Here is a 6,623-nt window from a genome sequence, read left to right as displayed (position 1 = left end):
TTCTGACTTCATCAGGATGATAGGAATGTTCTTGAGTCCACTGCAGCCCCTCGCTGTGACCACATCAGCAGGGCGGGAGCAGGGATGGCGCTGGCAGCAGGCCTCTTCCCACCACTGCTCTTTTCTTTTCTTTCTTTTTTTTTTGAGATGGAGTCTCGCTCTGTCGCCCAGGCTGGAGTGCAGTGGCGCGATCTGGGCTCACTGCAAGCTCCGCCTCCCGGGTTCACGCCATTCTCCTGCCTCAGCCTCCCGAGTAGCTGGGACTACAGGTGCCCACCACCACGCCTGGCTAGTTTTTTGTATTTTTTTTAGTAGAGACAGGGTTTCACCGTGTTAGCCAGGATGGTCTCGATCTCCTGACCTCGTGATCTGCCCGTCTTGGCCTCCCAAAATGCTGGGATTACAGGCTTGAGCCACCGCGCCCAACCCCTGCCACTGCTCTTGAGCCCATCTCTGACTGTATCATTCCCAGCTATTTGTTATAAGTCTTTCCTCTTAAACCTACAATTGTTTCAAATCTGCCAGTTTATCTTTTTTTTTTTCTGTTTTCTTTCCTTTTCTTTTTTTCTTTCTTTTTCTTTTTTTTATTCATTCAAATATGTATTGAGCAGCTAAGGAGGTACAAAGGCGATTTAAAACATGGCCAGAGGTGAGGCAAACGCACAAGTAATAGAAAGCAAAGAGCAGGGTTCACTGAATCACAGCAGTCAGAAGAAAGTGCTTTAGGGAACCAAGAGTGAGATTGTTTCCAGCCTGAAGAGGCATGGGTGACAAATCAGGAAAGGGGATTGAGATTAAAATAGAAGACTTCAGTCTGGATTGTTGATGACACTCAGTATGGACTATATTTGTCTCTCCTTTTCCTTGCTCCCCATCTTTGGGCTGTTCAATGCGCTTTTTTCTATACTTGCTTCCATTTTTGCTTTAATGTCTTCTACAGAACTAGGTCCTTTTGGCATTTTATGAGTTTTTTTCCTGTTTTTTTGAAGGATTCTTGTCCTTTTGATCTTGGTGTTGATGATGGTTTTGAGTCTTTTCCATTCTGATTTGACTTTTGTGCATTTTTGGCTGGAGTATCGCGTATAGATTTCTTCACTGGTGCTTTTTCTTCAGCTTCCTTATCATCAAAATCATCATCATCATCATCATCTTCATCAGCAGCAAGTTTTACTTTTTTCTGTGGAACCTCCAGGGGCAGACCACTTTCCAGATATACTTAAGAGTATATCCTCTTCATCTTCTGACTCTGCATCTTCCTCCATAGCTACTAAGTGCTGTCCACTAATAGGCACTGGCCCTGAGCCATGCTTCAACCCTCAGACCACTGCTGGTGTTATTTCAAAGCCCCCAAGGGAAACTGATGGCTGTACAGACATTTTTAAAGTTGCCAGTGTTACTTTAATTGGACTGCCTTCGTAATTCATTGCCTCTGCTTCAACAATGGGCAATTCATCCTTTGCACCAGCCCCTAAACTGACGGTTCTTAAAGATAACTGGTGCTCACGGTCATCATTATCCACCTTAAAGTGATCATCTTTGTTGGCCTTTAGTTCACAACCGAAAAGACAGTTCTGGGGCCTCAGGGGACTCATGCCTATGTCCATCGAATCTTCCATCGGGTGGTGGCACGCACTTAGGCGGGAGAGAAGGCGGACAGAGATAAACGACCCCTGCTCCAGAGAACAGCCACGCAGGATGGAATCACACCAGGCCTTTTTTTTTTTTTTTTTTTTTTTTTTTTTTTTTTTTTTGAGATGGTGTTTTGCTCTTGTTGCCCAGGCTGGAGTGCAATGGCATGATCTCGGCTCACCGCAACCTCCACCTCCCGGATTCAAACAATTCTCCTGCCTCAGCCTCCTGAATAACTGGGATTACAGGCTTGCGCCACCACACCTGGCTAATTTTGTATTTTTAGTAGAGACAGGGTTTCGCCATGTTGGTCAGGCTGGTCTTGAACTCCCGACCTAGGTAATCCGCCGCTTCAGCCTCCCAAAGTGCTGGGATTACAGGAGTGAGCCAGAGTGCCCAGTGTCCTTTCTTTTCTTTTTCTTTTTTAAATTTTATTTATTTATTTTTAAAACAGAGTCTTGCTATATTGCCCAGACTGGTCTCAAACTCCTGGACTCAAGCAATACTCCCACATCCCAAATAGTTGGGACTACAGGTATGTACCACTATGCCCAGCAAATCAGCCAATAAATAATAATAAAAAAAATCTGTTGCCTGTATTAGGATGTTTTTGCTTGCCTGTGACAGAAATCTAACTCAAACTGGTTTCGGGGTGTAAAAGAAAAGTATTAGCACACCTTACTAAAAAGTCTAGGGGACGTCATGCATGGCTGGATTGAGGGACTCAGACAAGGGCATTAGGAAACCACCTCCTTCTATCTCTTGATTTGGCTTTCTCTGGGGCTGGCTTTATTCTTGGGCTAGAGCTCCCTGTGGTGATGAAAGGGCCACCAGCTGCTCCTCCGAGTTTAGAGACACTGTGGGAAGTGTGCCTATCCCAACAGTTCTAGCAAGAGTCCTGGGGAGGACTCTCATTTGCTCAAACTTTATGACATGTCTGTCCCTGTGGCCTGGGCCTTGTTGCTAGTGGCAGGACCTCTTGCTGGAGTCACTCACATGGGTTGATTTGAAAGGGAGACTCGCATGGGTTGACTAGAGTGGGGAGAGGTGGTGAATTCAAAGAAAATGGGGAGGCGAACGTGTAAGGCCAATGAGGCTGGGAACCAGAAACAGCAGATGTCTGCCACAGTCCTCCTGTGTTTCTGAGGTGCTTCCTAGCATGGTATGCCAAATCTTCGGTCTTCCCCATTCCCCACAGTGGCATCAGATAATTTCCTCCTTTCCAGTGAATGAACTCATTGGGCACTTCTCTTACATACGCCCACATCTGAACTATTCACTCCTTTGGCACTTCCTGGGTACCTGTTCTGTGCAGTTCTGTGCAGAATTGCCAAGTATGGGGGAGTAGGTGGGGGTGGGCACAAGGTTGAACGGGACACAGTCTGAGGGAGACAGACAGTAAACAATTACAGTGGGGTCTGTCCCTCTGACTCTTCCAGTTTGTGCCCACCTTCCTGTGTTCCCAGTATTTGTACCTCAGAAATGCTCTCTGATGTTAGACACTGATCTGTGACAGGCAGGACAGATCAGTCAAGGTGGTGGAGGAGCGTGGTTGTGGGAGGTGCACTGACTGTGGCTGTTTATTCTCCCAGAGAGGAGACACTGACTGCCCTGGTCAGCACAGTCTCGGAGCTGTCCATTACCAGGGCAGGCTGGGGGTCGCATCAGAACTTCTTCTCCAGTGAGGATGTGTGGGGCTCAAATGAACTCTAGAAGTTAGGGCAGGAAGGACCTTGACTGGCAAATTCAGGGCCTTCTCTCCCTGATACAAGTGCCTAGGCTCAGAGGGGGAAGGGGGCTACACCATGGCACCCCAGCAAGTTCCCACAGGGCCGGAAGACAATCTCCATCCCTGACTTCTGCCTTGTGTCTCCTGCCTTCCCCACCACTGCGGCCGGGGCTTTATGGAATGTAGTTAATTTCATTTCCTGGGAGGCAAAAAAATGAATCCAGTAAGAGAAGAAATAAAAGGCAATGCCTCTGATTTTCAGAGTGCCATTTCCAAAAGAGGAAAATGAGTTCTGGAGAAAGATTTTCATTGAATGAATTGGGGAAGTAAGAAAATAAGTAGCTAATACTGATAGAAAAACATGACGTACTGGGGACTAAAAGAGATAAAGGTGAGCATAGCAACCGTGGGGCACCTACAGCAGCATAGATAGGGCCATGGACAGCTTGCATGTGGCCAGCATCATAATTCATCAAATCCAAGATGCTTGTGGATGTAAGACACTCCACAATTTATGTACCACTAAGAAAGAAACACTGCCAATTATACTCTGATATGCCACAGGTGAATTTCTGTGGCCAAATCTATGGCCTGTAGAGGTAGATGTAAAATCTGTACCCCGGCTGGGTGCAGTGGCTCACGCCTGTAATCCCAGCACTTTGGGAGGCCGAGGCAGGTGGACCACCTGAGGTCGGGAGTTCGTGACCAGCCTGGCCAACATGGTGAAACCCCATCTCTACTAAAATACAAAAATTAGCTGGGTGGTGGCACACGCCTGTAATCTCATCTACTCAGGAGGCTGAGGCAGGAGAATCACTTGAACCCGGGAGGCAGAAGTTGCAGTGAGCTGAGATCATGGCACTGCACTCCAGCCTGGGCAACAGACTGAAAAAAAAAAAAAAAATCTGCATTCCTGGCTCCCAATCCCACTAAGTGTGAGTAAAAAGGATAAGAACCACGGACAGGACTGATCTGAGATGCACGGTTAGGACAGAATAAGGACTCAACTAGGAGGAATCATTTACCGTACACCAGTTTGGATGCTAAGCATCAAAGGAGATGTTTGAGGCAAGCTCCCTGACAAAAGTATGACCTTCTAGGACCTGCGGTCTTTATTGCCTTGCTCCTTCCAAAGGGATCCTCTCATTCTTAACCTGTCCATGATGTCTCAGATATATAATTATTGATTAGAAGAGTATTTTTCAGACCAATAAGCAGCACAAAAAATGTTTGGAAAAAGAAAACTACCCTGGCCGGGCGCGGTGGCTCAAGCCTGTAATCCCAGCACTTTGGGAGGCCGAGACGGGCGGATCACGAGGTCAGGAGATCGAGACCATCCTGGTTAACACGGTGAAACCTCGTCTCTACTAAAAATACAAAAAACTAGCTGGGCGAGGTGGCGGGCGCCTGTAGTCCCAGCTACTCGGGAGGCTGAGGCGGGAGAATGGCGTAAACCCGGGAGGCGGAGCTTGCAGTGAGCTGAGATCCGGCCACTGCACTCCAGCCTGGGCGGCAGAGCGAGACTCCGTCTCAAAAAAAAAAAAAAAAAAAAAGAAAAAAAAAAGAAAAAAGAAAACTACCCTACAGTACAGTTTCACATTTTTCTTTTTTTTCCTTCCTTCCTTCCTTCCTTCCTTCCTTCCTTCCTTCCTTCCTCCCTCCCTCCCTCCCTCTCTCTCTCCCTCTCTCCCTCTCTCTCTCTTTTGAGACGGAGTCTCACTGTCGCCCAGGCTGGAGTGCAGTGGCGCAATCTCGGCTCACTGCAAGCTCCGCCTCCCGGGTTCCTGCCATTCTCCTGCCTCAGCCTCCCGAGTAGCTGGGACTACAGGCGCCGCCACCACGCCCGGCTAATCTTTTTTGTATTTTTAGTAGACATGGGGTTTCACCGTGTTAGTCAGGATGGTCTCCATCTCCTGACCTCTTGATCTGCCTGCCTTGGCCTCCCAAAGTGCTGGGACTACAGGCGTGAGCCACCGCACCCAGCCATTCAGTTTCACATTTTTCTAAAGCAGAGCAAAAGATGAAGAAAATGGATTTGTAACTTCCAGAAGCTGGTGAAAACATTTTGCTCTAAAGAGAAATAAAAATGCATAAGGAGAAAGGGACATAGCCCTTGGAACCAGGCTGACTTGGGTTTCAATTTTGACTCCAATCAAGTGGCCTCTGGTAGAAGTAATGTTCCAGAAATGATGAGGGCAGTCATAGTTTCAAGAACAGCTGGGGGGCTCCATGCTTCCTACCCTCGCTCTTCGATGTGGGAGGTGCCATGTTACCTCTGATGAGGCTGAGGCGGGCGGATTGAGGTCAGGAGTTTGAGACCAGCCTGCTTAACATGGTGAAATCCCTGTCTCTACTACAAATACAAAAATTAGCTGGGCGTGGTGAGCGCCTGTAATCCCAGCTACTCAGGAGGCTGAGGCACGAGAATTGGTTGAACCCAAGAGATGGAGGTTGCGGTGAGTCACTCCAGCCTGGGCAATGGAGCAAGACTTAGCCTCAAAAAAATAAAAATAAAAATAAAACCCAAAAAACTAAAAGGATTATACAATTTCAAGGCTGGAAACTTGCTTAGCTCTCCTATTGCAAGGTCATTGCCAGATTGCTCAATCCAATTGTCCATTTTCAGACTGCATCTTAACATGTCTAGCAATATGGGGCCCAGCTGATCACTTTCTCCCCCGGGTAACACCCTATTCCCTTGACTTCCGGGACACAGTGCACTGGCTTTTTCCTCACCTCGCTATTTCTGCTTTTCGGTGTTGCCTGCTGGTTCCCGCCCATTGTCCTGGCCTCTAGACATAAGAGGGCTTCAGGGCCCTTGCTCCTTTATGACCTCATTGGGTCTCATGGCTGTCTCCTGAACGGATGTCTCCAGCTCAGAACTCTCCTGTGAACCACAGGCTTCTCTTCAGCTGCACACTCTGTCTTACCCCATAACTATCAGGAGCATCAAACTTTCCATCTTTAAAGTGTAACTTCTGATCTCCACTCTTCCTTCAAACATCTTCCCACAGCCTTCCTCATCTCAGCCAAGGCAGCTCCCTTCTTCCAGTTGCTCAGGTCAAAGTCCTCAGTGTCAAACTTGACTCCTCTTTTTCCCTCTCACATTCATATCGAAATCATCAGCTACACCTGTCAGCCACATTTTTTGTTGTTGTTGAGTCAGAGGAGTCTCTCTCTGTCACCCAGACTGGAGCGCAGTGGCGTGATCTCAGCTCACTGCAGCTTCGACCTCCCGGGCTCAAGTTATCCTCCCGCCTTAACC

The 6,623-nt window shown here is 47.8% G+C and overlaps 1 pseudogene; it reads right to left on the bottom strand.

The window, feature by feature from the left end:
• Positions 1-709: 709 nt before the first annotated feature.
• LOC695644 (nucleophosmin pseudogene) lies at positions 710-1,727 on the bottom strand (annotated as a pseudogene).
• Positions 1,728-6,623: the final 4,896 nt, after the last annotated feature.

This window comes from Macaca mulatta, chromosome 12 (genome assembly GCF_049350105.2).
Source record: "Macaca mulatta isolate MMU2019108-1 chromosome 12, T2T-MMU8v2.0, whole genome shotgun sequence".
Lineage (NCBI taxonomy): Eukaryota > Metazoa > Chordata > Mammalia > Primates > Cercopithecidae > Macaca > Macaca mulatta.
This window is presented reverse-complemented; position numbering and strand designations above follow the sequence as displayed.